Source organism: Calonectris borealis, chromosome 2 (genome assembly GCF_964195595.1).
Source record: "Calonectris borealis chromosome 2, bCalBor7.hap1.2, whole genome shotgun sequence".
In the NCBI taxonomy this organism is placed as follows: Eukaryota; Metazoa; Chordata; class Aves; order Procellariiformes; family Procellariidae; genus Calonectris; species Calonectris borealis.
In genome coordinates this window covers 140,510,258-140,533,916 of record NC_134313.1, presented here as the reverse complement: position 1 = coordinate 140,533,916, position 23,659 = coordinate 140,510,258, and the positions used below count along the sequence as shown (strand labels likewise).

Genomic DNA, 23,659 nt, shown 5'->3' with positions numbered 1-23,659 from the left:
TCATTAACTCAACTGATGGTGTTTTAATTCCTACAACATACAAAGTCTGATGTTCGTTTTGCAATCTGACATAACTAGTGTGTGTTGAGAATAATTAGCTTCACTATGGCAGAACAAATGATTTATTTGCAAAGCATACACACCGCTTTTTAACAAAGATTATTGGTAGACTTTCAAGGTATTTCTTGTCTTACACAAGAGAAACTATTTCATTTTTTATCAACTTTTATGTACCCTGATTTCCCTAATGAACTAATAATTCACATTCTATCTGATGGTAAATACTTTCAACAGAGGATGAGAAAGGACACGTAGCACGAGTGATATATCTGCTATACTGAAACACTTCGGCATTATTATAAACAGTAAATGCAGTTTAAAAGACTAAGGGTTAACCAGAAAGGCAATAGCATGGAATTTCATTACAAATTATTAAACTATGATGATTTTTTGCCTAAGACTAACCATAAAAAGCAAACACCACACCTATAGTTTGGCAAACATATTGTCTTAACATATGTAGGTATCATATAAATGAAGCTGAACTATTACACTCTCACACAAAATTATTCTACTCATCTATTTTCAGAATTACAACATAGTATCCATGATGTGACCTCTGGAAATGTGTACTTATGTTAAAATGTTATGAACATTGGTACAGGCCATGGATCAACAAGTGACAGGAGAATAACACCTGAAACATTGTAAAGGTGCACCTCGATACCATTGTGGGCTGATTCGACTGGCGGTCTGTGGCTGTCCAGCTAACCCCCCCACACACTAACAGAGATGCTGGGGGAACATGGGTTACACGGAGGTCCAATACCTTGCAGAGGCAGAGTGCCCAGGGTGGGACCAGTGCGGGCTGTCACCAATCCATTGCCCAAAGCCTGACACTGGGACCGGTCAGAGTGAATGCTGCATTGTCCCCCTGCCCCGGCTCAGCTGTGCCAAACCACTGCAGTGCTAATTGGGGCATGTGTCAGTTAACTTTTGAGATGTGTATGTGTGTGTTTGCTTATGTGAGAAGCTTTCCCTGACACAGCCCATCCTTCCTTGCTTGGCCCACTAATAAACTGAGCACAACAGCACTGCATTGTGTTCAAATCGCCCTCTTCCCATCACAATATAGTCAGAATCTTCTCCCAAAATGCTGGCATTTTATGTTCTCCATAATAAAAATAGCATTTAGACCTTACTGTATTCCCTAAAAGCCTAAAGCAAGAGAATTAATCCTACAGTCAAAGAACAACTACCAGAATATACCTCTTATTCCTTCTTCCCCCAACCCCCCATGATATTTAAGGTGTTTTTGGAGAAGTAGAATTATTAATCTCTTGCCATGGTAACAGAAAAGAGTAGGCTCCATGAGTTAGACATAGTCGTTGGACTCTAGGTCAATCACACCTCCTTGAATATCACTCATATGGAAGATGACAGTTACTGTGATCTTCAAAAAACCATGCAATGTTAATATTGCATCCAGAAATACTAATTAGGAAGAATTTTGTTTTTTGACTGATACAGGGGAGTATTATCATTATGGGATACAGCAGTATTCCTAGCTTATTGTCATAACATTTCAAATTACTTTGGCAAGAACAAGAGAAACAAATTCCATCAATACATAAATCAGAACTATATAGAGAACTTAATAGAGCCTTCAAATCTTATAGATAAAGGAACAGAAACACCAGCCTGAGTTAAGGCCAGTAGGTAAACTGATAAATAGGTGCTAATGTTGAGTTTTAGCCATCCTTACATAAAAATACCAAACCAAATTTCACTTTTCTCTAACACTCTAACATTCTACATATACCAGATGGGAAGTTTTAAAAAAAAAAAAAAACAAAACCACACCACAAAAAAAAAAAACAAAACCAAAAAACCCAACCACAAAAAAACCCAAACCACCCAAAACAACAACAAAAAACCCAACCCAACCAAACCGAAAGAAAAAGCATCAAAACCCCAAACCCACTCAGAATATAATCTTGTAATAAGCGCAATGGTTTACAGAAGACCACAGCTCAAACACCCGGAGTTAGCCTTCCGCAGCAGGTGCAGTACTGTCTCACAACGTCGAGACGAATTCTAATCCTCAGCACCTTGGACAGGGTCTTGTGAAGCTCCGTTGACGTCAAACGCTTTCCTGCTTCTGTTTGTTCATTAAGCAGAGCGTGAGGACTTTCTTTACAACATACTTACCTGAAAATTTTGCACAGTTAAAACACATGCATAGCTAGTAAAAGATAGATGAACTGGCATAAACTTGAAGTCATGCATACCTTGTTTTTTAGAGTCACATACAGAAATCATTATAGTCTAAGACCATGCTACACTTTTTTTACATACATCAAAGTATATCTATGCAGAGACACTGTAAAAATACTCCCCTTAGAACTTTTAAACTCTAGTTTACAGGAATTAAAACATTATCTTTGAACTGTACCCTATTGTCCTCAGAAGTTAAAGTATTTCTTTTGCTGTTTCTCTTTGTTAAGTCAGAAGAAGTCATAACTACCAAATGAACACAAAATTAAATTGAGTAGATGGATGAAATGAACTAAATTCATACTTGAGAAAAATCTATTAAGAATATAACGGTTTTAATGGGGGGAAAAAAAATCTATACGCTTCCATCACGATGAATGTAATAAAATATTAATGAAGTTGTAAGAAAGAAGTTTATGGAAAGGGAGAAGAGAAATCTGAATCAGTACAGTATCCACAAGTTTATCATTAAAAAACAGAAGAAAAACCCAGAAGTGTAGAACAAGATTGTTTGTAGGATCTTCCCCCGACCCCCTTTGGATGGCAAAATTTTTCACATTTATCATAAAGAAATTACACATACTTCCATGATGTTTCATTAAAAAAAAACCAAAACAAAACAAAAACAAAAACAAAAGAAAAACTAATGTTATTTTAACACTATGAAACAATTGTGATTTTATTGAGCCAATTGAAATTGTTATTCTTAAAGTCAGTGTAAACAGAATTAAATTTAAACCTCCAATTATCACGTAGATTACATTCAGATGAGGCATAGGAGAATTTTTGCTGATGTTCACTGCAAGAAATCAATATAAAACTAAAAGAAAAGTATTTATTTTAGAGATGCTCTTAAAAATAGGCTTAAAAATTACTATTTGGATCCACCTGCAGGCCATTTCAGAAAGACTGTAGCTGAGGGGATGAGACGGCAGGGAAACCCATTCAAGCTGATCCAATTTAGATATGCAAATTTTATCTTGTGTGTTTGAAAAGAACATTATGGCACAGCATAATTTGCACCTTGAGTTCCAAAGAATAGTATTTCTAATCTAATGAAAACATGCCTCCATTGTTCACTTTCCCACTCTCCAGGTTTGGTCCAATCTACTGCTCTCCTACCCATTTAAAACTGTGTTTTTTTCATATTTGAAACAATTAACTAACAATAAAAAAAAAGGAAAAAAAAAAATAGAAAGGTATTTATTTTTGCAGTTACCTAAAAAAGGCCATGTTACATGTGGCTGACTGATTTAAGATAAAGCCTGTAATAGTAATGGGGCTAATATAAGCCCCACTCTAGGGATGAAATGCTAAATGAAACTACTGAAATTAAAGATCGCATGTTTGACACAGTGCACTATCTTATTTTTATTTGTCTTGATTGCTCCAAATACTGACATTTGCTTAATGATAAACTTTTGTAAAAATATACATTTTTTTCATCAAAGTGAGTGGAACAATACTGAGGATTGTCTCGGCCCACACAATTTATATTTGCAACTATGATCTATTATTATTTCTTCTGATTCAGTGATACTATTGATAGAGAACAGGACAACATGTCTTAGAATTCATGAATGTATATTTATCTTAAAAAGAACTTGTGTAATGGAACTAGCATTAATGCTGATTACTGTCCAGCTCAACAGACACTAACAATAATAGGCTCAACGCTTCAGAGCAAATTTTCTTCCTAAAGCTGCAGAAGAGGCACTTATTGTCTTGTTTCTAAACATGCACAAAACTTATGTTACTATAACAATAAGCAACAACAGATTTGAGCAAATATGGCTGGGTTAATGTTCAAAAGGAGATTCACAAAGCACGCTGTTTTTTCCTACAGAGTTGGAGAGAAATCATTGTATTGCTCTTCTTTTTAAAAAAGCCAAGCACTACACAAAAGCTCCCAAACATGTAGAATATTATCAGATGTTGAATGAGAAATGACGTATCTGATATTGTAAGGGCAGGTACAGTCAGAAAGCAAATCTATTTTGCAAGAAATATCTCAAAGATTACTGTACACATAAAGTCATACTGGAGCAAACCAAAATATGTGAAGTACAGTACCAGAACTATAACTTGTATCTAGGAAACACTTATCAATCCTCTCATTATCATACAATTCTAGAATTTTAAATCTATAAAGAAACATATTTAAATCACTCAATTCATAAAAATTAAAGTGTAAATTAAAATTTTGAAGTCATTGAAAAAAACCTTGAGTTTCATAAAATTCACATTCCAGATGTGCCTTTAGTTTAAAAGTGGCAGAACACAGTTTCACTACGTAAAGAAGCACATTTTGAGGTAAATTCAACCTCTTTGTTGAACCCTTCCCACTTCAAACAGGCTCTCCAAGGGTTACTTGTAATATTCAGCTCAGCCTCTGAATATTCACCCAAGATAACCAAATAATGAGCTCTATTCTGATAAATCCTCAGGATCTCACTTGTTCCACAGGCACAAGACTTATCTGTTTCTCGCTTTCATCCACTCTGGCCACAGCGGTAATAAAATAACTAACACCAGATATTACTGAAGATTACATTTAAATGTCTTTTAGCTATTAACCCAACTATATCTGATAGTCCGTTAACAAAGGTTAAAAAAATGAAAACAAAGGCTCCAAGAGGAAATTGCTTCCAGACCTTCAATACATGTAGTTGGTCTGACTGACAGTTTGTTAAAAACATAGTTCTCCAATGACAAGTACAAAGTAGGAGAGATGAGTAGCCAGAGAATCTGGAAGCTCAAATTTCTAGGAATATGTCTGCCACCATTACACTGCCTCTTATTTATTTAGCAAAGATCAAAGTAATTTTGTAATATCTAAATTTCATATTTTTATCGCAATGACACCATAACTACAGGTCATTAAACAAAACGCAATAAGAAGAGGGACCGGCAAATAATTAGTTAATCTGCTGAAAATGAGCTTCATTGAGGGCTCCTCCTATGCTCTCCATCCAAAACAATTACTGGAATAGCCCCAATGCTGATGTTAGTGGGAGCTGGCATAGACTCTGCATCAGGAAATCAGCACAGGAAGAGTGCAAGGCCTACGCTTGCACTATCCAAAACCGAAGAACCACAAAAATAAGTTTGCAACAGTAAGTTTTAACCAGTCTGTTAAACAGTGCAAAAGAATGACACTCAGCCCAGTTCTGAGGGTGCTGGGCTACCTTGGCTTTTAGGGCGATGAATAAGCTGAAGGGGCTCAGCACCAGGCAAGACCGCGGGGTGCTGCACAGGATCCCCGTCTAGGGGCAGTGGGAGGATGCCTGGAAATGGGATGGTGCATCAGCAATTTTGCAACTCTCCGTCAGATGACAACTGAACATGCAGTGTGTTGGAGAGGCTGGACCTCATCTTTAACTCTAAAGGAGATACAGCTTTATCACAGTAATAATTACCATATTAATGATAGCTTCATAAAATACCTTATTATTTTGTGCTTGATTCCAAATTGCTTCCCTAGCCATAGTAGGAGTCTACTAAACATGTGAGGAAAACTGAGGAAATTAAAATATTTTAAAATTCATAAAGTCAGACGGAAATTTTCATACTTTGAAAGGGCACAGAGGAGCTAAGTTGCAAGAGCACTCTATTCATATGGGGTTAAATAATACACTTGACATCCCTTTGAGTCAAGAGCACTTAGCCACATGGTTGAAACGAGAACTATCCTCATCTTGCTAGCATCCCTCAACTGCTGTCTTCCTCATCTCTGCCCATTAGATTGCTATCCACTGGGACTTCTGTGGCTGTGCTACAGGATTTTGAACATAGAAAATCCTTCAGCTAAATTAAATAACTTCAAAAATAAAAACAGAAGTGGTTTCTTTGTGCATGTTAAACTATATAAAAGAAGGGAAAAGTTTCAAGATATTTCAGTTAAAATTAGGATTCAGACACTACCAAAATAACACAAAACATTAATACAACCTATGAGTCATATTAGCAAAACATATATCTTACTATATGTCACAATTTGTATTTCTTCTATTTAGATACCTCCTTGATACAATTTAGTTTATACAATGATAAGTTAATTCTGTATGGTAATTATGTTCATCAACATCCTGTTACAATTAACACTTTCCTTTCCTGCTTTAAATATAGCCCCCATTTTCCTGTTAAATATGCTTTCCAAGAAGATTAGCACATTAACTTCCTCTATATATTTGTCATTGGATGAGGAGAGGGTGAGACCCAAGTTTTCAAAACAAATCCTTTGGCAGGAAACAAACTCCTCCTCCCTGAATTAAAAGAGAGGTTACTTTTTTATTACATCAACTTATGTAAGTAGCAGAACACCAAACCACAATTAAGGGGGGAAAAAAAGCACTCTGTAAAAAAAAAAAAAAGGCGGGGGAGGGGGAGGTGGATCTTTAAAACAGATTTCACAGATCTACATACATATTAGTTTGTGGAAAAAAATAAGGAAGGGAGGTGAATGTACAAGCAGACTGATTTTCATGAATTCCAACTGTATTCTGTGTTCCAACATACATCATACATAAAAAAGGAAGTTCAACACATACAAAATATTCGTAGACAAAGCTTTTATTCACTTCAATCATCTTTCCTGTCATTTAAAAATGATCATTTTAAGAGTAACTCCTGAAATCTTTCCTTGAACTCCAGGGAGAGAGACTTCTGCCAGTTTGAAAGACAAGCATTTTAATTAGATAAGATTAGATAAGTCAAAACTCTTGTTACAGTTACTACTTCTACATTTTACCTGGTTCTTAATTCAGAACAGCTACTTACCAATTCAGAATAGCTGCTCACCATTGCCTTTCAAATCTGCCAGATTATCCAGGCACGACAGCACTTGCAGTCCAGTAAATATTTGCAATACGTTATAGTCTCTGTTTTGGTGATTAACAATCCATAAAGAGATTTTAAGCAAAGCTATCAGTTTAATCTATGAGGGCTTTGCATCCAGTATGCCAGACTGAGTCAGACAGTTTTAGTAGTGAGGCAATGATGCAGCCACAGCATCTGAACTAAGGCAGCACATTTTTAAAAACCCAGGGGAGTTACAGCCCCATTTACTCCATCTGTGATACACTATGGGGGAAAGAGAAGCAAGGTTTACTATGTATTTATCTACAAAATATGTTGTCAAACAGCTATTTTCAGTACACAAAAATAAGTATAATGTTTGGAATGTATATAAAACATCTGGAATACAATTATTTTCAGCACAAACAAACAATATTTTCATATTCTGACATGAAGTGCTTTTATGAGTGGCATTCAGTCACTCTGTGTAACTTCTGAGACCAACAGTTTTCATTAGAGCTGACTGTACATTTCTTCAATAGTGGAACCACAATGGTATGCCCCTTTATAAATAAGCAGAGCAGTTCTGGCCACACCGAGAGAAGACCTCCGAGGTCATTCAGACCGATGTGCAGGCTGGGTTACTCTAGGACTGCTCTAGCTTCTACCTTCTGCTTCCCATTTGCTATTACACTAACACAGGGTTGAATATATATACAATAAGCTTGAAGCTGAAGCTGTCCTCCCGACATTAGCAAAGGTTATGAACCTGATTTGGTTGATACATCAGTTTGTCTGCAGCAGGAAGACAGAATGCTTATTTAAAAGAAGTCACAGTAAACATCAGAACTTGACCTGTTTTCTCCAAATTGACGTGAACATTGTGTGTTTAAGTAGACTGCTTAGCTATTGGCTCTAGTACCTAGCAAGCTCAAGTAACTATAAACACATGCAATCCACAACAGAAAAGCTGTGTGGTACTAAACTGAACAGATCTACCATCATATCTCAATGTTGATCAGTTTGACAAGTCTCTAGAACTGATTTTTACCAAGAACAATAGATCTTCTAAAAAGCAAAAGACGGTGAGTAAAAACTGACCAAAATGATGGTTGAAACAACCTTATTTTTGTGGAACACCTCATAAGTACCTCACAGTATTGGTTATTCTTAGTTATTTTCACTAAAGAGGATGATATTTTTAGTTGACCACTTCATACTTGTCATCACAGGATTTTAAAATTTACTGAGTTATTACAATGTACTCTGAGGATCAAAAGAATGTTCAATTATTAGCAAGATTAGCCTGAATATTCATCAGATACTTTCTTTCTGAAATCCAATTCTCAGAAGATTTACTTTTGGACCAACATTTAAACCTGTAGTTCATTGATGATCAGCAGCTATAAACTATGTTTGCAAAATCAACAGCTAGTTTGTCCAAACTGTCTTGTGGCAGTTCAGTTTTTTAACATTCTTTGTAGAAAAAAAGAAAAAAAGGTTGTCCAAACCTTGACTTTTTTATGCATTTATTTAATTTTAGAACAAAGCACTGGCCTGCTTGTTCAACTGCTGTGTTTTCTGCCTGCAGATTTTTCTTCCCATAACACTGATTGTTCTATCATTTAGCTCAGATTCTTCTTCAGTGACCTCTTGTTGAACAGAGATGTATATCTTTACAATACTCATAAATGACTCTCATAGGTATTTCCAACACCAGAAACTTTCCTTTGAGATCTCTTTCACAAGGCTGCACTCATTCACCAACTGTTCTCTCAGTACAGAGTAAATGACAACTCTTACGCTTGAAAAGTACTTCATATATTTTCAATGAATATTTTGAAGGCCAGAAAGCCTCCATTGCTGCACTGTGCAGACTACTAGTGTTTACAGTTGTGGGACAAGCTTGCACAGACTTGTGCACCAACAGTAAACTTAGCTTCAGGTTTCTACAGGGATAACTGAATTCTCAGAATAGGACTTAAGTTTTTCTTTTCTTTTTTTTTTTCTAATTCTTATTTTTCTACATTTTACTACAGAACCTATGTAGTTGTTAAAAGATGATAGGACTTCACAGAAAAGACAGATGGCTTGCACCAGTCAGTGTTGCTCCTCAGAATCCATGACTTTGCACTACATTATACTTTAGGTTTACTGAGGATAGCTGTATAATTTACAGACACCTTGTTTGCAAACCCAAGATTTCTAATTATTCTACAAAACATCTCAAGAATGCTGACCACACATTGAGAAATAATATTAGTAATGTCTCAGTCTTCAGTAATTTGAAACTGTAGGTTACAGTTTAAGAAATTCATATGTGAGTAGCTTCTACTGTTTTCAGAGTAATAATAAAGAATTGGGAATAAATCCAAATTCACTGTTGTGAAATCTCCCGATCAAGGTCGCTAGAGGTATTTTAGGCAAGTGTTTGTTATACAAAATGTGAGAGTTCTAAGCTATAAATGACTGCAAAAACATGGCTCTATTGACTCTTTACATTTCTTATTAAGTCCTTAGAATGAGAAGTAGTAATATTGTAACTTTAAGTTATGACTTACCTCTATAACCTATAAAAGTTCCATTAATATATAAGAGCACATGTAAATTAGAATGGAATCATATAAATGCATCATTCTACTTAGACTTTTTTTTTTTTAAGTTTACAGTGTCAGAAAAATATAAGACTGTTCAAGTATGGCATTATGTTAGTGCAAGATATTGGAGAGTTCTCACACTTATTTCTTGTTGTTATTTCAATATCTGTAATTCCACTATCAAGACTGCTAGGGATGCATGAAAGTTAATGGAACACATGTCCTAATCCTGAAAGACAGACTGACACTTCAAATTACTGATAAAAAGTAAAAAGGAACATATTATCAGACAATTTATTATAAGAGCTACTGGGGAAAAAAACACTAAAAAGAAATCAAACTCCATAAAGATATTTCTTGCTAGTGATGGAATGTGTATTTGTAGTTCTGGCTTCTGTGATTCTGTCACAGAAAAAATAGAGATGAACACCAAGTCGTGCAATAACTGTACACAGAATACAAATAAAAAAGATACTGAGATGGATTTGTCATCTAAAAACCAGAAGTCCCACAGAATTACATAGTGCTTTAATTAATTTATAGCCCAAGTAACTATATACTGAAAATGAGAAAGACTTCATTTCATTATTAGCACCCATGGACATGCTTCTCATCAAGATTTAGTTATCATACCGTGCACATGATCTTGTTTCATGCAGGAAAACAGAAAAAAAATAAAGATTAAGCTAATGTGTGAACTACAATAAGAAGCAGCCACTAAGTATTATCAAAGGAAGCAAAAATAAGAGAACTCAATGCTTAAATTAAAAATATACATATGTTTATATGTAGACTTCAAGACCAAAAGAAAATTTAGCTGTACAAGAGACATCTGAGATTAATTACAGACTAATTTTGTACAAGAGCTTTCCCTATAGTTAAAGGCTTTTTTAAATCCACCTTGTATTGCGAGGGGATTTATTTATTTATTTATTTTATTTTCCTGATTATTCCCCTGAAAATTATACATAAATGCATGTTTACTATATGTAAACTTCTCAGTTGGCAGATACAGAAGCCAAGGCTAATCACTGAAGAACCAATAAAAAGAAACATTATCTGAAACGAGATCCTTCTAAAAAGTGTGCTGGGAAGTCGCACTCTCAACCACTGCTAATGTATGAAGATAGATAAAAGCTGGAAATTATTGCTCACTTGTCCTTCAGTATGTAGCTGCCTTATTCCAAAAACCAGCAAAACAAAAAAATGAAGCTCACAAAAATAATTTGGAGCATGCTATAGATGTAACATGAAGATGCTAATTCACATTATACAATAAAATTCCTACAGAAATCTTTGTTTGTTTACACTTCCTTGAGTTTTTCAGTTAAAAGTTTTGCGTTAAACCCTTGCAAAAACATATTCTCCACCTCTATTGAGCTTTCACCCCAATTTTCTCAATTCATTACCAATTCTAGCTGTTTACCAAAATCTTAGAGTTATCTTATGCATATTTAATGACTTTACATGTGCATTTACAAATACGGTGCTTAAAAGCACAACTTTGATGATGATTCATGAGGAAGGGCGGTGGCACAGTGGGAGCTGCGGTGGCCTGGCCACTGAGGGAGGCATCGGGGAGGAAGCGGGCTACTTGTGATGGCTTTTAGGACACGTGTCAGCGTCTGAGGGTGGTGGGGCATATGATACCACCAGACAGCACGCTTTGGTGAACCAGTACTGCACCAGGAGCAGATCTCTACAGCAAGACCAAATATTCCCAGCAGCGAGAGAAAGCAGCTGCAGGCCGTTCCCTCAGCCCGCCTGAACATAGGCCATCTCAGCTGGATGTCTTGGAGCTGCCAGGTGCAGTCGTGTCCCAGGAAGCACAAAGCTCTTGGCAGCTCTGGTGGCGCTACCAAACGCTTTGCCCCTTTGAACTTCTTCCTGTAGATAGGATGGAAATTCTTGCCAAAGTACATGACACGACACATTCCTTTTAATGGCAGGACGGCTATTCATTTGTAATGGGAGATTAAATAGATCCAATGGTACAACATTTAGGCATGCAAATCTAGTCCCAAATCTTGTTCTGTGCATTTCCAGCATTCACAGCAAGCAAAGTTTCGGGAACTCAGCACTCTTGCAAAGTCTGAAATAAGCATTTGGCTTGCAAATTCCAACAGAAACTGTATAAAACTGGGACCAGAATAACTAAGAAACTACATTCTACTACAGCATTTGAGCATTTTAGTTTCCAAAAAAAGGCATTTTTTTTCCTCCCAATTGCTGTTCAGAATACAAACATGAGCTGATTCAGTGCTATCAATGCTAGTTAGTTTTCAAAACAGAATTTCCATGGGCTTTCCATGGATCAGGAGACACTATTTAAAATACATACCATGACACAGCACTAAAGAAGTTTCCTTTACTGTCTGACATAACACTAAAAACATATCTAAAATGTTAAATCAATTATTACATTCCACACAACAACAAAGTAGCTCAGGATGTTAAAATGAGTACTTCAAAGACACAGAGGTAACCCAACTGATTCAATTCATGCCTGATCACTTGGGGTTTACATTCTTTTATTCTATTCAGCAAAAGAGTAGAAAACAACAGAAATTGTTATCCTTGAATTTTAAAGTCCTCTGTTTTGCTGCCTGGTGTGGACATTTTACATTTACCAATGCCCAGAAGATATTAAAAAGGACTCTCCACAAGTGGAATCATCATGCATTAAGGCAAACATTCACATCCCTAACCAGTCCGTCAATGTTATGTCTTGTACTTTAAACGAATAAATATTCTCTCAACTGCTTCAGTCCTACATTTTGAACTTTATCAACAATTACATACTCCACAAAATTAGGAAGGACAGACACTTCAATACTTCAATATGACTATAAAGAAGAAAAAAATTCCTTTCCTTGTTCCAAGACTAAATGAAAAGGCCATTATAAGACTTTCCTCCATGCATTTTTAGAATTTCTCTTAAATTCAAAATAAGTTTTTTGACTTCAAGTTTTAAAAGATACAGAAGTCTACTTCCCAACTGATTAAAAAACGCAGTGCTTCTGGCAGTTACCAGCATCCACTTATTTTCACTAAGTCATTCAATCCCTATTGCATATACATGGCATTAACACTTCAAGCCATACAAAAGATCTCAATATTTTCATATAAAAATATAAATTCACCAAATGTCAATACCCAAGTTATGTTAAAATGAAAAAGGAAACAAAAAAGTGCTTTCAGAATTTAACTAGTTTATCAAGCAACTTTTACAACAAAAGTGAAAAGAACAATGTCTCATTTACTCTGGGTATGTTGGCAATCACTTAAAAATATTCATACTTCCTGTAAAATTATTTCTCTGAAGTATATAAATAAGATTCAACATCTGTGTAGAAAGGTAAATGAACAAATACAAAAAGCAAACTTGAGTAAAGTACTTAGCATTCTTAAGGGGAGAAAGTTGAGAAAAATGGGTCAGAACCACTCATATGAAATTTTCTCCCCTTGCTCCAAAATACCAGCTAAAGGTTAGTGCACTTTATGAGGGCTGGGGTCACTTCCCAAGCCTGTATTCATTGTATCCAGGATAGGCAACAGCTGGAGAAGTCTGATCAGTTTTTGTCTGAAAGAAATCTTTCTTGCACATATCTGTTCAATCACATCTGCACAGAATGTTCTGAAACAAAGGAAAAGTTACACAATCCAGTCTGACCTGCAATCCGAGAGTTCAAAGATAAACAGCACTTTTCAGCATATTTCAGTCAACCACACAATGCATTTGATTTTTTTTTCTCCATTAATCAAGTGCTTGAACTTTCCTATTGCTGTGCTGGGAAGAATGGATATAATTTTCTCGCAACTATTTCAGAAAGTACATGCATTTTGATGGAAAAGTGCAATATCACACTGCCTGTGGGAGTTCTCCAGTACATATCTTGAATAGGATTCATCAGTGCCCATTGTTGTTATCTACATTGCAGCTATACTTCATTATAGTCAATAAAAATCTAGTCAATAAGATACAATTTATCTTGCCTGGAAGTGTATATCTAAAACCAGTAAGATGAATCCTGCCCTAAAATATCAGAACACTCTTTGAATATAGAAGAGGTGTCTCAACTACAGATACCTAAATTAGATTAAGCCCATGTTCTCTGGCTTCCAGATTTGGAGTATGTCCCTTCCTTCTGCAACAATTAAGAAAAAAAAATATTTGAAATTTATTTATATGGCAATTAAAGTTCTTTAACACTTCCAGTCATAAACCAGTCTATTCCCTGTTCTTATGCTTCTCACATGCTTCCCTTCCAGCCAATCATTTCTTTGGACTGGGAAATATTTACAAAACTTGGACCATAAACATGTAATAGTTTCCAACACAGGTCATCTTGAACCTTTTCCATGCTTCCAGTATGACGCATAAATGTAGAGATTTGGGTAGGCAGGGAACAGAATAGCCTCTACAACCTGCTAATAACAATAAAATGCTGCTGAAACAGCTCGTTTGCTATCTAGCCCTCTAGCAGTGGTAGCAAGCTATCTTCAACTATGGGCTGAAACAAATAAACTGAAAATAGGTCCAGGCTCCCCTATCCCCCATTCCAGGATGCTCTTATGCAGCAGCCCTGCAGTCCAACAAACACGGGTGCCACAACCACGCAAACCTGCTCCAAAGCCAGGCTGGAACTCAGATTTGAGAGCTGGGGGCTTGGCTACATACATGAGTATTAGCATCCAGCAAGGCAGTGATTTTTGCTACGTTAATTGAAGTGTCTATCACCATATCTTAGGTTCTCCCTGATGACCATAGCTTAAGTGGATACCGCAAGATATTTGTCAGTGATGGACCTGTCTTCACCACCAAAAACTGGCCTATAACTTTTATACAACATTCCCACCCCCAAAAAAAAACCCAAAACAACAACTATTTCAAAAGACAATAATAATATTGAAATAATCATTATCTAAATAACTAAAATATCAAACACCTCAAAGCGAAGAGATGCCAGCATTATGGAATCTCAAACTCGCTCATCTGTGTCCACCATAACAGAGGCGGACTATAATGGGATACTTGTACTCCTCACACAGCATCTCTGACTATACGCAAAATATCAGTTTCCCTAGAGTTTCACAGCTTCCTAGGGTTCACAGGGCCAGAAGATTTTGCTGGATTATTACCAAACCTTAACCTCCCCCAAATACTTCCAAATCACTAAATGTGATCCATTCTCTAATGTGTACTTTTCAGAAACACATTTACTTTAACAGAATACTTTTAGCAACCAATATTTATTCCCCCTCTGAAGGCATTTATGCATCTTATACCTAGTAATACTTAAGATTGTTGTCAATGAAATAAACAGGGTTTTTTGCAAAGTTTCCTCAGGCAATATTTATGTGACTTTTTTCTACAGCTTCTCCTGCTCTTCTGCACCCTTTTAAACTATCGACATCAATCACTAAGAACTCTTCCAGTATCAATTTCACAGATTAAAGAATAAGTCTTTTAGCCTTTCTACTAAATGTGAATTTTAGTCTTTCCTGCACTATTTCACAGCCAGAGACTGAACTAATCTCTGTCAAACTGGGAGCCCGTGAGGAGTTTCTTTGTCTACTCTGACTCCCTAAGTCCTCTCTGGAGTCGGTGCTTTGCCCAGTCAAGATCCAGGATCTTTCTGAAAACATGGCCTGCACTTCTTGTTTCTAGATGTGTCATTTTGACTGTCTTAGGAAGAGCGTACTACAAAGAACCAGCCAGCTTAGAGGTGGGTGTTGCCAGGACCCACCCATGCTCCATACACGGCGGTAGCGTGAGCAGCACCCATGGACCCCGCAGACACCTGCAGGGAAGTGCGCGCCTTGCTGCAGCCCAGGACAAGCGCTAGCTCCAGGTACACAGTAACCCCTGCCTCCATGCTGTCAAAGAGCAACTCAGCTCTGCAAAGGTCCAAGGGTAAAAAAACTAATAATAAAAGAGGACAAGAGAAAAAATTCCACTGTTGGAACATTTCAACTACTATACATGACTAAAAATGGTCACAATTAAGTAGTCATTAAATATGTATACATTAAACAAAAGTATATGTACCAACCACATTTTGGACATGCATGCAACACGATGTAACTTTAAAACTATGTCACACTGCGTCATAGCTGAAATAATACCAGAGGAGATGTACATGCAGTTCATTACTCTGAATTAACAATAGCACACATGTCTTTGTGAATCACTACTGTTAGACTGGAGGTATCTTGCAGTCTTCTACGAGATGAGATTTTATACATCAGAAATAATATTTTTATAACAGATTTTCAAAACAAGTTTAGTTCCACTCTTGAAGAGCCCCGGAACCAAACTCCAGAAGACAAATGCAGAAGAAAATAAGTAAACAAGTAAACCTAGCAAAATTGTCAAGTGGGGACAGTGAACCACATCATTTAAGATTCATTTAACATCTTAACTAGTAATTATGTTGCAATGGAGGAATCAGTTCAATAAATAAGCTTAGGTAAGAAATAAATACTTCTAGAATGAAAGATCTGCCAAAGAACTTTTTTTTAAAGAAATTAAGACTTACCTTCTTTGTTCATGAAGGAGAACAGACAAAAACAACATGAAATTTCCCATGAGATAGGGAAGAAATGCACATGAAACATAACAGAGTGAGAAGTGCATCAGTACTGAAAAAAATCTAACTGCTTGCACCCTCCCACCAACCCCACTTTCCAAAAGAAAAAGAAAACCATAACCCTATTTTTCCTAGAGTAACAAAATGAAATTATTACAGATTCCATAAAAATAAAAGGATGGCTTTTGGAATGTTTCTGTAATGAATATAGAAGGCTTTGCAATTAAAATTTTAGCCTTAATCATATAGTTTATTGGAGTAATGCCTGAGCTTGATATTAACAATTTCCATTGAAAGGCCATATTTTAGTTGATTATTACTAATTTAATCTAGCTATTCTACAACCAAACATATTCCTCAAGGTGATGCTTGAGGTAATGATTTTGGGTTTGTTTTGCCTGGATTCTTTTTACGGAGTGGTGAATAACAAGAAGTTAGTTCAAACAACAACAACAACAACAACAAAAAAAAACCCAAACAAACCACAACACCCACAGTTTAAAAAATAAACAACTGACGATATTCTTTCAAGCTAGAATAGTTTGAAGTTTAGCAAGTAGAGATTGTCTGGCACCAGAAATATACCTCTTGACCTACTCAAAACAAGAAAAAATTGTTATAATTAGAATTATAATAAAGGTTTAAGAATCACCAGTCATGCAATTCCCAACAGAGACAGTAATTGGAGAGCACTGATGAAAGATTTCATTACACCAATTACACTCCGCCTTGCGTGTAAGACTAATTATGCAGGTGCGATCCTGCCAGCACGAGAAGCATCGCTGCAACAGCCGAGCACGGACCTTGCTGCAATTACTTTTCTCACTGCAAGGCAGACCTGGAGCAGCTGCCCCGTGTTCCCAATGCTGTCTCCATAAGGGCACATGATGGCAGGGAATGGAAATAAATTCGTAGATTAGAATGTTATGTAAGGAGTCGGAAAAGAAAAACTTAGAAAAGAGATAGGATTGAGGATGGGAAGGAGGAGAAAGACTGTGAGTGACACTAGCGTTGGTAGTTCAGGACTGAAACAAGCTGGATCCTACCTAAAATGATCTGGTATGAGCTGCAAAAAGACAAAGTGTCATATGCCATCAGAGCACACCTTCCAAAACTTTCAGTACCACAATCTACAAATTAATCACTAAAAGAAAATTTTACACAATGTTTAAATTACTGTACATTTTCTCCAAACTTTTATTTAATTCATTTAAAACATGCATGAAGTCCTCCCATATACATTTCGCTTAAGAGCAAAGCCAGCTTAAATGTAAAGAAATCTCCCTTCAAATGTGTATTGAATTCTATATATTTATAACCTTATCACTATGGTGATACTGCTAATTACACTTGAATTTTACACTTTGTTACTAAATGAAAACAATTCTAGCGAGTAGCCCAAATATTACACCTCTGGAAAGATTTGAGAAGCCTAGCGTATTGGAAGCTGTCCTAGAATATTGCATATTAGTTTTAAAAAGACAAATAAAGTCCAGTTTCAAAAGCTTGTAGTTTTGAAAATGAAAATCTTTAATTACCCAATCACAGATTTCTGAACATGTTAAACATTCAGTTTTTGTTTCTCCCGCTAAACTGTACAATGCACCATGTCCTTGGATTCTGTCCTCAATTACATTCAGGATGCTCTAAACAAAGCTGTACAAAGCTGGACATAATCTGAAGACAAAGCAATTTTCCTGAGAAGTGTTTTTCCATAATGGTCTTCCTGATAATGCAGCGGCTAGCCAGGATTTCAATGCATTGGTTTTTAACTATATAGGGAAGCTGGGTTAATAATGGGAGGAAATGTTAAATTATCCTACTAAAGTAAAATGAACAAAAAGAATTCAGAATCTGCAGAACTAAGGAAGGGACATTTTTTTTTCATACCCAATTTTAGAAAAAGAACTATTCAAGAAGTGGTATGCAATGTCTTTCCATCCTCAGGAGACAATTCCACAGTTCAATATATCATTTGGTATGGCTTGAATATGTTTTACACTTAGTAAGTATCCGTTACATAACTTTCCTCCACCGTCTTTAATTACCCCATTAAGCAAGTTGGTATTTGCATTTGCACTTAGAGCAGCTGCACTAGAGCTGCAGGGCACAAGAATATAAAACCAAGAAGAAAAATTAATAAAACATTATTTTTTCCATTTAATAAGTTCCCTTTCTTTTTTAATGGAAACATTTGTATTAGTAGATACTATTTCAGCATTGTAAGGTAATAAATCACATAAACCTTGTATTATTTAAGCTGACTGAACTGCCAGACAGAGGTATCATCACTCACCAACAGCACAACTTGCCCTTAAGTTTTTCTCATTTTACGGTATTTCTGAGGACTCACTTTGTATCCGAAAATGTTATTCAAAAAATAGAAAGTGGTGCAAATGTAATGAATCAGAAATCACTCTTGGTCTAAACTTTTTACATAGGAAATAAGTTACGAATTTAATTTACTGTGTTGTACATCATTAACTAATCCAGACACATTTCTGAGAAAACAAAGATGAAGATTTTAATTAATTAATTAAAAAGTCTGCAAGTCATACACATTCTTAGAAACAACTTCTAAGTTTCAAGGCTCTCTACTTTTCAGGCAGCCTGGATAGTTTACAATACATCCATCAAAGACTGGAAAAATAATTGTTACTTATTACGTCCGCATGTTCTCTAAATAGAATATAGAGTAAGAGAAAGAAACAGAGTAATGAGAAGTACCAATTTATTCATTAAGAGCCATTACTACTGAAAAGGCAATTCCAGATTGCTGGTTGCTGCATCAGTAGTGCCAGGTGTGGAAGCTCCTTCCCCTATGGGACAGGCTGTCGTGCATTAGAAGACTGAGATCTTTGGCATACAGATGAAGGAAGCAAAGTACCAGTTCTGGTTTTGCCCATTCCCTTGATTCCCGAAGTCCTACTTTTGTAGGACTGTTATAACAGAGTCCTATTTATGTAAATGTATTATCCATGAAAATCTCACTATAATACTTCTTGTATTTGGCAGGAACAACCCTATACCAGGGTTTCTGCCATCCCCATTAAGACTTTCCTCCTTTTAGTGAAAATGATTCCAACTGAGACCTTTTCCAACCATCTCTATTTTTCACTTTGGAGCAAAGTTAAGGGACCTATCAAAAAATAGAAAAAATCACTATTTTAGAAGCACCAGAAGCATGTCGCAGCATGGACTAATGGTCTATACCTGTTTTGGTGCCAAAATTCAGGTATTAATTCACATTTGACGGTATTTAACATCCTAAAAGTCCCCCTCTTATCCAAAGTAGGGGTGTATATAGGGAAAAAGTTCTTAAGGGGTGTAAGAACAGCATACAATTAGCACATATATTACAGTAGCCGCATACCTTTAGTAATTCTTATGGGTTTCTGTGTGAGCTTTTCATGGAGTCACAGTATAGGCCTAAGATACAGTCTTTTAATTGTTTAAAACACTGTCCTAAACCAACTTGTACTAGTATACCACTTTTCATGAGCTGTTTAATTGCATTGCTCATGAAGGATTGTGAGGACAAAGAAAACGTGACTCAGCTCAAGCAGCATATTTATGCACACCCACATAAAATATAGAGTAAAGATTCAGCGGAGCTGCATATCACATACATGTCACACCAATAAGAAGGAAAAGAAATTATCATGCAACTTTTATGAGCCTTAATGTGACTTTCCATTTCAGTTCAATAACCGATTTAGCAATATCAAAGAGTTGGGGCACAGCTGCCAATTCCTCCCAGTTGGCTGAGAAATATTTCTTCCTTTCTTTCTGAAAAATTAAACATTTTATTCCCATGAAGAGGCACATGCCAGTGGTTAATTGGGGAACATTTTACAAGAAGAACTAAAAATTGTCATCAACACAGCAGGCAAATATTGACATTTTTACAAGCACAGCCATGCCACAATTTAATTTCTGGTTCCAGAGCTCTTGCGGGCAGGCAGCTGTCACCCGGGCAAGTTGAGAACCTCAACACTTACTGCAAATCTCAGCTTTCTGATACTTATTCAAACTGGCAAGAAACATTCCTCCTACATCACTTTCAAATATTTGACAGCCTGGCCATCCATTAAATGCATCTCCTAGAGATGCTCCATGGATCACTATATAATTCTTCCTCCCAGCTACTGAAAAATAATGTGATGTGTAGGAAGCTGGGAGGGCTCCCAGGTCCCACAGTGCCTGACAGGCAGGGGTAAAGCAGGAATAAAAGTCAGCAGGGTGAAAGCACAGGACTGATGGGAGAAGGACAGTAACACATTACATTGATTAATGGGTGGATGTAAGGTACTCTTCTTCACGGAAAAGCTGGAGAACAGGGTTAGCTGCTGGGCAGATAACAAACAGATATTTGCAGTGAGAATTGATGCAGTCCGTTGCCAAAAGTCATGCCACTCAAATCTGCGCAAGGGCAACACCAACTGCCACAGGCTCACAGGAATAAATAAGGGAAATTGGAAAAGAATAAAAGCAAAACAAAGCAATATGACAATAAACCCCCAAGATGCCCTTTCTTCTCCTTTCCCAGACATCCTACAAATCCTTTAAGTAAAATCGAATTTTCACTCTAAACTTGAAGTTCTAATGCTAACTGTGGCAGATGTGATTCAGTAATGCCGTCTTCCTGAAGTGGAAGATGGAGCCACAACCATGCGGTGGGTTTAGACATATACATTCAATTATAGGGGTAATTAGAGAGGATAAAAGACAGATTAGGTCCTCCCTCTAGAAGATATACCCTGCCAGAGGAGCTGAGGCTGGGGAGGAGGGGGTAGGGGTTAACTACCAGCTGGAACCCAAATGCTTTCTTTTTGACAGTTCAAAATGTAAATCTGTTTAAGTGACATAATTTTAACCACGCACTGACACACATGTATTAACAGAAATGTCCAGCTATTTCAGTCATTTTTAAACCTTTCTTTGGGTGGTCTGAGAAGACATTTCTTTTCCTTTCACCACCACCTACTCACAAGACAAAAACAAACAGAAAAACCTCACAGTGTCAAAGACCAAATACTTAGCATAACCACATGAGTCTGGTACTGTTCATACCCTATTTAAGACATTGTGCTCCGCAACACAATGAAAAAATGAAATCTTTCGTATCATAGGAAAACTGTATGTGTTACAATCACTATAAAAGATGTCCAATTCATTTTCGGAAAAAAAGATCACCTTCAGCAAACACTGCTTCATCTTTTAAGGGCTAAGACTACAGTCTTTAGTCACACTGTTATGGCCTTATTTCTACATGGTAGAACAGCCAAAAATTTCTAAGATCCAGTGTCGGTCAGAACTGGGAGCGGTGGAAGACACCCGCGGCAGCCGGTGCCCCCCAGCCCTCTCTCGTTGCACTCCCTTCGTTGTAAGAGGTCAGCTGAGGGCAGAAGTATCAGTGAATGATTCAGAACTTTATCTCGTTACCCAAAAACTGTTTCCATTCTGAGATTTTTTTTAAACTCACATTTACATTTGCCAAATGTTCAGATGATGTTTTCAGGCTCCGTATGTCCATCAAGATGACATTTTTACACAGTTTTAGCTAAATCAGAGCAGCCAATTAGGCTCAGGAAAAAATCATTGCTTCTCTAATTTAAGACACACACTCTGAATGCTCGATTTTGTAACCTTACCGTCATTTCAAACCTATATCCAAGGATGTTTACACATGTAGAAAATTCAATTAGATAAAGCAAAATGAGTTGTTGGAGAACTTAGGAAGAATTATTTTCTAACTACAACAACAGTTTTGCATAAAAACCAAACAAAATATTCTCGTGTTTATTCAGCTGGTAAAGTTTTGGCTTTATACTTTATATGCTGTTACATTGCCAGGTATTGTGTAAAATAACAACACTGCCTAATCAACGTAGTTCTTTTAACACGTTTATCACCATGTCTTCTCTATTAGTAAGTTGAGCTGGTAGTATGGACTAACCAACATCCACTAACACTGTCCAGTTAATCATCTATTGGGTTTAGAACCAATGTTAAGCTCATTTTATACTCTCCATGTTCTACTGGCATAAATCTTTTAAACTCTTTCTTTTTTACCACTGAACCGGTCAAAATAAATGGTTCCTCTTATTACTGAAGATTTTTGGGGTAAGGGAGAGAAACAGCCAACACTCATTTACTGAAACCATTAATGACTTTCTTTAATGACCAAGGAAAAATTGTTAGAACCAGAATAAATAATGCAGAGTTCAACATTTCAAAATGTAAACATTTAACAGAGAACATAATGTTTCTCTGTTAAAAAAGTGAAACTTTTCAGTTACAATTAAAAATGTGTACATTCCACTGTAACATTATCTTGAAAACAGCATTTTTTAAGAAGTAAAATGGAAAACAAGGAGATGCAACCTTCCATCCTTTCCCAGACCATGGCTGAATTTGGAATTCCCAACACAGATGGTAAAGAATATGAAATACAGGGAAGGTCCTCTGGGTTTGATATTCACCTGTCTCTTTTCAGCACTACCAAACTCTTTTTTCGTCAATTAATATCTGCCAGAATCAGTAAAATGACATCCCTCTACTCCCACTATTATTTTGTTTGACCTTGATATCATGAACAAGAATGTAATTATGATAATGAACCAATTATTTTTTATACAATATAGCAATCAAAAAGACTACTGCTCCCTCCCTTTTCTCCTGATAATACCTGAACATTCTAGTTTTATTTCATCTTCAATTGCTCGCATGCAATCGTTATCATTAACATTTTACTTAGTTTTTATTTCTTATTTCTAAAATAAAAAAAAAAATTAAAATGGAAAACAGTGAAGTTTTAGAATATTCATAACAGCATGCAAGATGTATGGTTTATGTAGGATAATAAACCAATATTTTAAAGTTTACAATATTTTACAGGATTTACTGGTATGAATTTTGAATGACAGCACATCTGTCTGTTAAGACAATTAACTGTCAGTAATGCAACAGCTACACCATCATAAGCACTGCATATTTTATACAGTTTGTATAAAAACTGCTAAAGATGTCTGAGAGGATCTAATTTTTTCTTAGTATTTTGTAGACAATCCAGACATACCTGCCTTCCAAGGGACTTTTTGTCCCATAATTCTTGTAGTTTTCATAGAATTTTGTCCAACAATTTATATTAAATCCAATAATTTGGAAAAAAATTAATTGTTTGCAGCCTTCTGATTATGAAAATGAAGTGTCCAAGTTATTGTGAGGTCAGATCTGTCACATATAGTGGAAAAGCAAATCAATTAGAAATGAGTATGTAAAAGTGACTTGAATAGATTTTCACTCACTGAAATATAATTAATACAAAACTGTTACCCTAGTCAGACTATTGACTCTGTTAAAATAGTGGCTCCACAAAAAAACTCCTGGCTT

At 36.2% G+C, this 23,659-nt stretch overlaps 1 protein-coding gene across 2 annotated transcripts in view; it reads right to left on the bottom strand.

Moving 5' to 3' along the window:
• The window catches only part of THSD7A (thrombospondin type 1 domain containing 7A), a 293,689-nt gene that overhangs the window by 219,840 nt on the left and 50,190 nt on the right, over positions 1-23,659 (bottom strand). The window lies entirely within an intron of this gene.